Raw genomic sequence first — 11,579 nt, forward strand, 5'->3', positions numbered from 1 at the left:
CCCTCTACTGTTAATACTTGCCACCCTCTTATTATTTAGACTCCAAGCATGCATCCGATTCCGAGGAGAGAAACAGTCCTCCAGGAGTGGCACTTGGGGTGACAGTACTGTGACTCTGCCCACACAGGTGTGGCAGTGTGGCGCTGGGCCTCCCACGTGCACATCAGAGGCAGACTGCACAGGCTGCCAAAGAGGCAATAGGAACAGCAAATAAGTATTTTGGTATCATTCTCTGGGTTCTGTGAGTGTTGCTCATCTGAAAGTGAGTTTTCTTTATAGTAGTGAACTATAATGACAGGTGCTTTTAGAAGAGACGTTCATCGCTTATTGAAAATCCATGTGCTTCTCCACATCTGCCAGCCTCCTTGGAGACAGGCAGGGCCATGCAGCTAGTTCAGGGCAATGGGTGTGAGCAAAAGGGAGTGTAGGGCACCCCAGAGCTCCCCTTCCCCAGCCTCAGACAACTGCTCCAGATGGTAAAGCTACAAGACATGAGACTGAACCCCTATACTGCCGCTTGGAAAGGATCTGCCTGGGAGAACCATTATATTCACAACAAACTTTGAAGGACCAAAATAATAAACTTTATGTGGTAAGCAATTGATTTTTCTGGGGTTTGTTACTGTAAAAAATTAACAAATGAACTAATATATACTTCAGATGTTTTGGAACAAAATATCAGAATGACGCTTAGGTCCTTCCTTTCCAAAAGACTCCCAGCTCTGTGAATATGTCCATCATTCCTCTATTATGGCGCACTCCCTTACACTGCCCCTGAAACACATTAAGGGTTTATGGAATTAACCGGAGGATTAAAGCTGGAGTGAGCTAAGGGTCATCTAGCTTGATTCTCTCATTTTACTTGAGTTCTCACTGTAAGCAGGTGGTAGGTCCAAGCCAAGGCACTAGGCTCCTGAATTGAGGCCTTCACTGTGCCTCATTCTCTACAACAGCCTGACATGCAGCCTGCGCTTGTCTCACCGGTGTGTCTGCGAGAATACTGACCACCGGCTGACACCTCCTTACCACACTGACAGCCTCTGTGCTCTAGTGAGAATTCATAACTGCCCCAGGAAAATTTTACCATTCAATGTGGCTTATATGTAGCGTGGCCATGTAATGAATGATATACTCCAAGATGCTTTGGGAAGTGAAAAGGCGTTATTGATAATTACACTGGGAAATCAAGTGTGAACTTGAACTGTATTGAGTACATTGGGACACATGGCCATCCCAATCAGAAGTGGTTTTAGTCTCTGCCATTCAAGTACTAACCAGGCCCAACCCTCAAACAACCCCATTAAAAAGTGGACAAAGGACATGAACAGAAGCTTTTCAAAAGAAGACAGACTAATGGCTAACAAACATGAAAAAATGTTGAACATCTCTAATCATCAGGGAAATGCAAATCGAAACCACAATGAGATACCACTTATCTCCAGTAAGAATGACCTTTACCAAAAAGTCCCAAAACAATAAATGCTGGCATGGATGCAAAGAGATAGGAACACTCATACACTGCTGGTGGGACTGAAAACCAGTACAACCTCTGTGGAAAGTAATGTGGAGATACCTCAAAGAGCTACAAGTAGAACTACCATTTGATCCAGCAATCCCATTACTGGGTATCTACCCAGAGGAAAAAAAGACATTCTATAAAAAAGACATCTGCACTCGAATGTTTATAGTAATGCAATTCACAATCACAAAGATGTGGGAACAACTCAAGTGTCCATCAATACATGAGTGGATTAATAACATGTGGTATATGTTAACATGTGGTATATGAACACCATGGAGTTCTACTCAGCCACAAAAAACAATGGTGATCTAGCACCTCTTGTATTATTCTGGATGGAGCTGGAGCCCATTCTACTAAGTGAAGCATCCCAAGAATGGAAAAACAAGCACCATATGTACTCACCATCAAATTGGTATTAACTGATCAACACTTAAGCACACGTATGGTAGTAACACTCACTGGGTATTGGGCAGGTGGGAGGAAGAGGAGGGGATCAGTATATTCATATCTCATGGGTGTGGTGTGCACTGTCTGGGGGATGGACATGGTTGTAGCTCTGACTCAGGTGGGGGAAAGGCAATATATGTAACCTAAACATTTGTACCCCCGTAATATTCTGAAATTAAAAAAAATATTTTAAAAAGTGACTTTAGTGAAAAGAAGATAATCTGATGAAATTTGAATCTGCCCAGAATTGAGGGGTCTAGGAAGGAGTGTTTGTGACCTGTCTCTATTAATTATGGACTCTGTGAATTTCAACAAACCACTTTGCTTTGCAGGGTTTCAGTTGCTCATCTTTACAAAGGGAATAGTGATTAATCCTTACAACAATGTTGTGAAAATGTATGTGAAAGTGTATTGATTATGAACATCTATAATGCTTTCATTTATTCTTATCCTTGTTGTGTTAACATTGGTGTTGTTATGACTGTCGTTTTTGGTGAATTAAATCTGGGATTCTCCACCTGTGCTTCTTGCTAGAATTATCTGGGAAGATTTATCAAATAAATGCTGTATTATTTTGGCTGGTTGCTACAGCAAAGAACCATTTAGACTGGGTGGCTTAAACAACAGATATTTATTATCTCAAAATTCTGGAGGCCAGAAGTCTGGGATCAAGGCTCTTTCTGAGGCCTTTCTCCTTGATTTGCAGTTGGCTCTCTTATCCCTGTGTACTCACGTGGTCTTCTTTTGTGCATCTGGGCTCAAATTTCTTTTCCTCATAAGGACACCAGTCATATTGGATTAGGAACCATACTAATGTCCTCATTTTAAATTAATTACCCCTTTAAAGACCCTATCTCCAAATACAGTCACATTCAGAGGGCTAGGGGTTTGGGCTTCAGGATATCAACTCTGGGGGGTGGTGCACAGTTCAGCACATAACAGGTGCCTTTCCCTACCCCCAGAATTGCTGGTATCTTTCAAGACCAAAAATCATCATACTGAAGGGATTTCAAGATTATTATTGATAAAGTGAGTTAGAGACATTTCCAGCCAATATAAGCAGAGTGTAGCATCAAATTTCAGGCTCTTTCTTGCTGAGGGAAGCTGCATGAACCTGGCTGAATGAACCTGACTGAATGGCTCCGAGTCTTTTACCCAGCCAGTCCTCTCCTGTTGGTGATGGGAAACGGTTTGGACAGGATGCCTTAGCACTGACACAACAAATAATACTTTGTCAGTGGCTTTGGCTCATTGTGCAAAGCACTTTCTCTACTCAGGTGGTGATCGATTGGCTTTAGGGCTTGCACGTTACCTGCTGAGCTGGGTGGGAAGGGGCTGTCTAGAGCTCCCCGGTTTAGGAGCCAACTAATGGCATGAGATGCCCTGTGAGATTTCAGTGGGATCTCCTCTGAGCCTCAGTTTCCTCATCAATAAAACGAGAAAAGACTTTCTGCATCATATAACTTACAAAGTTGTCATAGAGAACAGATAAGATCATGAATTTGTAGTTTCTATATCTTCACTGTCCAACATAGCAGCCACATGCCCATGTGGCTACTTAAATTAAAATTAAAATTAATTGAAAATTAAAAAAAAATTCAGTTCCTCAGTAGCACTAGTCACATTTTAACTTCTCAATATCCACGTGTGGCAAATGGCGACTGTATTGGCCAGGGCAGATTTAGAACGTTTCCATCACCACGGAAAGCTCTATTGGGTGGCTCGGCTTTGAGCACTTCACAAATATTCCCTCCTGAAGGAAAGTATTACTACACAGGTGAAACATTGCAGGCATCACAATATTAAGTTACTTCTTCCATGTTACACATGAAGTGGAATAACAGACTCAACTCCAGAACTGCCCAATTTCTAAAGCTGAGCTCTGTTTCACCCTACCACATTAGTTTCTATTTTCAGCTTAATGATGGACTATTTCTCTTCAGTCATTAGAGTCAACAAAACTAGTCTAACTTACAAGGTGATGAACGAGCTTCTGGTTTCTGGAAACTTTGTCAACAAGGTTATTCAGGGCATGGTTGCCTTGAGCAAGACACTGGACTAAAATTTTTGAAGAGGTCTTAAAGGTCTCTCTCTCTCTCTCTCTGTCTCTCTCAAACACACACACACACCCCCGCACACACACCCCTCATGTATTATAATTTTCCTCTATTGCTAACTGATGTGCAATCTTAAGGAAGCTGCCATAAATATGCTTTTCTTCTACTTCCTGAACAAAATAGGGATCCCACTGCCAGGCTGTTAGTTCCTATCACCAGACTTATGATACAGACTGCAAAGAGCTGCATTAGTATGAACTGTTCTTACTCTTCCGTTGTCAGGCTTCTGCCTTTCTCCCAAGCGCTGCAAGCTTCTGCTTCCCTGCCCAAGAACTGTCCTTCTAGCAAGGAACTATAAACAGCAACGTGAAACCTACTTATGGGCAGATGAAAAGCAGATGCTGGAAGCCAGCAGGAAGTGCCCACCTGGGAGCCTTCAAGCTTCAGAGACCAGCCCTGGCTACAGCTGGAAGTGAAGCCAGAGCTAGGGGAATGGTGGCAGCTGCTTCTGGAAGCTTGCCCAGACCTCAACCTCAGAGCATGTCAAGGCTATTTTTCATTTAACAAATAAGTATTAGATCAGTATGTATGATTTTTGTCTTGGAAATCTTAAATCATAGGGGAATAAGATTGAGCTTTCAAGCATGCTGTAGACCCCTGAGTAGAGAGGGATTAGCCCTTGGGAGACAGCTGGAGTGAGCACCTGGAGTGAGCACCCCATTGTGAGTGGGTTTTCACAGGCTGCTGGGGCTGGAGGACTGGGGGCAGGTGCTGGTGAGCTGCAATGGAGTTACCAGAGTTGTGCTGGTTGAAGCAGAAGATGTGGTGAAGGCAGAGACACATCAGGTGGTTCCCATCGTCCGGGTTGCTGATAATCTGGGGCTGCACGAAGGGCTCAGCATGACTTCAGCAGAAACAAGAGTTTACATGAAGTGGAGTATAAACTGCAGATACCACCCTCTCTCCAACAGATCACCCATTGCCCTCAGTTCAGAGGCCGAACATGATGCCAAGACTCTGTCACGTGCTGCCCGGATACCCCTTTGGGACTGAGAGATTAATCCCGCAGCTGCTGGGAGAGCTTTTTCTAGACAGCTTTTAGCCGCCAGACCTCTTCATCTGAATGAATGAATGAATGACAAAAATGTACCCTTCAATTACATGATCCATTAACTTGGTAGCCTCAAGAATCCAACTATATTAACTAACACATGACAAACAAATTGTATAAGTCAATTTTTGAAAAAGGCCAAGGTATAAATAAAAGTAAAAATAAATTAACAAATTTGACATATGTATAGTCTTTTACCATTCTCAGCGTATACTGTTATATACCCTCTGATTTCACGTACAGTTCCCTCTGACATGCTCTGAGACATGAAGAGAGGGCCCCTGAATCATTCTGAGACATGCAGAGACGGCCAAGACGTTGCACTTGCCCTCAGGGAACTTCCGATTGAAACACAGAGGCAACATGAACAAATGCAAAGTGAGAGTGACAGGTACAGAGAGGATGGTCCATGAGGCCCGAAGAATAAGGGACACATTTTTGCTAGAGAGTCACTGAATTTACATCCTAAAGGGGGATGGGGTGGGGAGGGGAGGTCATTCCAGGCATAGGGGGCCACAAAAGGGAGTGGGGGTGAATGGTGAGAAAAGATACTTCTTCCAAAACTCTTCCCTGATCCTACTCCTCTCCGGGCTTCCACTCCAGCCTAGGGTAGGCGTCCTTCTCCATGATGCCAAGCATCCTGTGCCATCCTCTGTCATAGCCCTTGTTGCCTCTGGTAGCTAACGATAAGGTGTGAAGACACAGTGAATGAATGATGGACAGAGTGAGACGCTGCATATCACTGCCTCAGTATCTAGTCATTGCCCAGCCTTTAGCAGAGAAGTCACTAAATGCCTGCAAAGTGAATAAATGTGCTTCAAGAGAACTTTTAACCCCATTGTTTCAAGACTCTATATGTATCCTGAAATATTAATAATTCTTCTCTCTGAGGGTAAGAACCTTATAAATCTGCATGGTTAAGTAGAAATGACACAAATGCTGAAGTCAGATAGACTTGAATTTACATACTTAACTTCCTGATCTTTCACTTTGAAGATAATAATATTAATACATTTAATCCACATTCAATATTTAGGATAATCCTATGCCATAATATATGGACCAAGTACTTAGTGGGCACTTTAAAAATGGCATGAACACACATGTACACAGACACATACATTATAATTGTATGTGTACATACCTGCTTTGGAGAGAAGTTGGTTAATGGGCAGAAAATTACAGTTAGACAGAAGGGATGAGTTCCAGTATTGAATAGCACAGTAGGGAAATTATAGCTAGCAATGATTTACTGTATATTTTAAAATAGATGGAAGAGAAGAATTATAATGTTCCTACTACAAAGAAAAGATAACTTTTTGAGGAGATGAATATCCCAGTTACCTAATTTGCTCATTAAACATTGTATACATGTATTAAAATATCACATGTACACTCAAATAGGTGCCATTATTATATATCAATAAAAATTAAAAAAAGAAAAGAAAAAATTTCAAATTCTAATTGCATTTCAGTTAACTTGAATGCTTCTTTTAAACAAAACACAACCGAAAGAATTAGAGGCTGAAGTTTGCAAGGTTAAAGCTCATTTTTAAATCCAGGGAGCTTTGGTGTTTGAAGGGACAGTCTATGTCACTTATGTGCCAGCTGAGGAAATAGACCCAAGACTTGAAGTGCAAAGCAAAGTGGCCTGATGATGGGTTTCCAGGACATGTCATCAGCTTTGGAGCAGATGTGTCCAAACAAATCCATTTTTCCAGGAAGAAATTCCTCACTGCTAATGAAACTGGCCTGTAAAAGACAGAAATGGAGAAGACAGAAGTGGGCCACCAAGCTGTGAGCCTCTCAGCGTGGAGTGTGACTTTCCAGCCCCATTGTCATCAAGGTAGAAATGGGCTGTCTCCTCTCACCTGCTCTTTCATTTTTCTTGTATGCAAACTTGAACATGTTTACAGGTAAAGGTAACTGCCTCTGACATATAGGAGCTCAAGCATCAGAATTCAAGCCATTATTCCTACTTATTACTCCATAGGATTGACTTTATGCATGAGTTCTTATAGCAACTGGTTCAAACCCGGCATGATTTTCAGAGACTATAGTTGAACTTAGGCTCTTGTCAAGACTTCACTGAAGAAATACGTGCTCAAGACAGTGTATCCTTGGGTAGATTTTTCCCCATACTCTTTTGTTGCCATCACTGAACATCGCATATATCTCCATCCCAGTGTTCCTCAGGTGGTACTGTCATTTCTGTGCCTCCCAGAACCTCCATAGACTGTCAGAGCCTCAGGACAAGGGCTGAGTCTTGCTTCATCAGCACCTACAAGGGTGTCCAGGCTCTGTGTGATACACAGGAGACACAGCTCATCCTAGGCTGGCCCTGCAGTTACCACCAAAAATTTGTTGCACATCAAGAGATCCTTCCTTTTCTCAACTATTTCTCTCTGTGACTCTTTGGTGAAAAATGGGGACTTAGTACCTGCAGTCACAGAATCTCAGGCTTATTGGAGGAACTGAAATATTTTCCATTCCTTTCTCCTATCTGATTACTTTTTATGAAGCATGTGAGCTGATGGATTTTGAAGTCTTTGAGGGCTGGGAAATAGCAAGAAATCTGTCCTTTTTGGATCTTGAGTTTTTCGGCAGATCTGTTATTTTCTTTTGTTTGCTGTTATTAATTCCAGTGAAGAAAAAGAAAGCAATTTAAGACATAGCCTTTTGGAATTGGAAGGACATTCATTTGATGGACATATGGTTGAATCCCCTGTGGGACTTGTGGGAAAGACTATATTAAATCCATCTAGGATATGAGCTTCATATCAGCAGTGCAGGGAGATGAGCACTCTATATGAAGTATCTACTATATCCCAGGTGAGACCTTTCCTCTATATTTCAATAATTCCAAGAGGTAAGCAATATAATCACCATTTTACAGAGGGGATGCTAACTGTAAAAAATGGTATCATTTATTCATTTAGCTGACCCATGTGAGACACTATTCTAGGTAATGAATATGTAAGCATGATGTTTTAGCTGTCCTAAAACGTATAGATGCTTCTCCTCTGATCTTCAAAAGGCCGGCATAAGTTAGATTCTGTACTGAAACCAAGGTTTCCAGATTCTAAGTCAGTGCTCATTCCACTACATCTAGTTGTGTCGAATCCACTGATCCCACTGTGACCCTTCTCTGGACACCAGCCAATGCTGGAAGATTCACCTTCCACGTAGGTTGGAAACTGGAAAAAAATGGCATCATGTTTTGTGTTTCATTTGCACCCTGCTGTTATAGCACAGGCTCCCCATCTTGTTACTGATATTCTCAGCTAAATATCTTGTACAAATTGCCAGGTAATGAGATAGCATATCTTTGTGGTTCCTTTGAACTGATTAAGATCTTTTCCATGTATCAACTCAAGTGATATTGGGGAACCACAGTCCTGTGAGACATATATTGTTATCTCTGCTTTATAGATGAAGAAACTGGCCGATTTATCTGAATCTCAAATGCCACTAAGTGTTTGAACTGTTATTGTCTTACGACTCCATGTTCCAAGAACAAAAACAAGAGACACTTGATGCCAGATATTTGCCATGTGCTTTACACACATACATCATGCAACTCTTATGTAGCAGATGATGGAGGAGAGAATGAAACTGTGGTTGATTTCAAGGCTTAATCTCTTTTCATAGTCAGTGGCCATCATTATCTATCCTCATGATCAAAACATTCTGCCATCTGAAGCATCAAGCATATGAAAGATGAGGGTGAAAACTGGTATGGGTTATTAGCTCCCTTTTTCAGATAAAGGGGTCCAAGGCTCATAGAGTATAAAGGTTTTGCTTGTGATGGGCCAGAGAGAGGAGGGCTCAGGCTTGCTGGTTCTGACAATGATTTCCCTTTTGTTCTGTTCTAGACCTTTTTCCCCAAATCTTGAGAGAACGAAGCAGCTCAGTACAAAATTCTTCTCAAAGATGTATCAACATTTCATGCTTCTTATCTACCTCGGGAATTTCAACATGGCATCATCAGAGAGGCACATTTCCCTGAGGATGAGAGGTTTAATGGGTTGTATTTACTAAATTCAGCTAATGCCTCACCTTCATCCCTCAAACCAGGGAGATTTGGTTATCCCATCTTAATGTATAGGATAGCTCTTGAATTCTTTATGTCTGAAGATTAAATCCAATGACATAATGTATCCAAATAGGACTAGCACAAAGTTTAGCACGTAGAAAGAGCTTAATTCATGCTCATTCAATGATCATTTGCAAAACTTTGGTGAATCACATTAAGTAAAAAACACACTAATCCCAGGGATGAGTTACTTTTCTTTAGATAAAAATAAGAGCACCATTAATGGAACTGAAAACCTGAAATCCTCTTTCCTTCTATTTTTATCTAAAATTGTATTGAAATATAAATTTTTAAAATATTGAATTTCACGGGGAGAATTTTTTTTAATTTCTTACAGCATAATAAACTAGACACCTCAAATAAACCTTTCATAGAAAACAGGTTTTTTTTATTAAAAAAGAAGCAACTTATTTTTCAATTACTAGCTGGTAAGAAGTAAGGACTACTCAGAGCCTGAAATTTAAATGAAGGTGCATAAAGGTGAGAACCTGGAAAGGGAAGTAGAGCATAGAAATCCACTTTCTCCTTGCTAACTCTGCTAACACAGGGGAAAATGGTCTTTGATTTTCATGGCTTTGCAGAACGTGGGGGACTTGAAACACAGCTCAGATACTCTACACTGTGAAATAGTTTAGTAGGAGTGTGGACAGTGTGGAGTCTACTGGGAGGCACTTAGCAGGAGGCTCACCCCCACGTAAGGGTGAACTAGAGCTTAGACTCCCTTCTGCACTCTCAAACAGTGCTGCCTCAGAGAAATTGTTTTTCCTCCAAGAATTCATAAACACACAGGGGTTTTTAGTCTAGATTGTTCAGAAATCTTTGACCTGAGTAATGTAAGGAAGTCCTGTTTTAACAGTTCCTTATAAGCACCTGGCAAAAACAAACACACATGCTCTCTGGAGGAGCACACCTTCAACCCAGGCCTCAAAGAATTCCCACAGATTAATTCCTAAGAAATATGAGTATCCTGAAAAAATCAGAAAACCCTTCAGATAACAAAACACCAAAGTGAGAGTTAGAAAAAACAATAGACACGACTCAGCTGCTCAGTTTGAATGTTAGAATTATCGGACAAAACATTTTATATAAACCAAATGTATATACTATGTCTGACTAAAAAATAAGGGTTTTAGACATTAGAAATAAAAAGGAGACACTATAAACTCAAATAAGTTTGGGAAGAGAATTACATTATGGATTTAAGACTATGTAGACATAAGTAAAGATAATTAATTAATTACTGAAATATAGATCTTAATATCTATTATTCAGAATTCAAAAGGGAGTGAAGAAACAGAAACTACAAAGGAGAGACTGAGATGTGAAGGCTAGAAGGGGAAAGTAAATATACTTCTAATCAAAGTTCAAAAGAGGATAAGAAAGGGCATAAGGTGAAAAAATATTTGAAAAGATAATGACTTAGGGTATTTGGAAATGATGAAAAATGTCAAACTAGCGAATTATGATGTTCAGTGTACCCAAAGTAAGATAAATAAGAAGACATTCACAGCTAGATACATCATAGTGTAAGTGCAGAAAACCAAAGACATGGAGAAGATTTTAAAAGCACCCAGAGGGAAAAGAAATAACTTCAAAAGAACTGACCTTTCATTAATACCTGTTGTTTGCAAAAGAGCATAGAAAAATAACCCTATGCTTCTGAGAGACAGTAACTGTCAATCCATAATTATATGTCCAATGACATCATCACTTTAAGAATGAAGGCAAAAATACTTTTTTGGCACTAAAAAGTATCTTTTTACAATAGGCTTTCACTAAAGAAATATTAAATTGTGTTCTTCATGCTGAAATGAAGTGATCCTCAATGGAAAGCTTGACATATAAAGGAAATAGGACCAAATATTATGCTAAATATTTGGGTAAATATTTAAAAGCACTGACTAAAACAGTAACATTAATGTCTTAAGAAATTAACAAATAACATAGAATTAAAGTACATGACAGCAGTAGCATATAAATTGTGTGAGTGATCAAAATTAAAGTGTCGAAATGCCTATTCTAAAAGATGGTAAATATATTATTTAACTATAGATGTTGATAATTTAATTATGTATTAAAATGTCTAAGGAAATCACAAAAATAGAAATAGAAGGTATAACTAAGAAACTAGTAGAGGTAAAATGGAGAAAGAAAAAATACACATGTATATGTGCATGTCTAAAAACATACATGTACACACATCAGACTAAAAGAGGGAAAACAGGAGACAGAAAAAGTGGGGGGGGGATAGAAAGCATAAAGTATAGTGTGGAGATCAATTGCAGTAAATACAATAATTGTAAATGGAGTATATTCTCTATTTAAAACATAATTTTCTTTTACTAG

The sequence above is a fragment of the Propithecus coquereli genome, unplaced genomic scaffold, assembly GCF_000956105.1.
Source record: "Propithecus coquereli isolate 6110/MARCELLA unplaced genomic scaffold, Pcoq_1.0 Scaffold88, whole genome shotgun sequence".
NCBI classification, from domain to species: Eukaryota; Metazoa; Chordata; class Mammalia; order Primates; family Indriidae; genus Propithecus; species Propithecus coquereli.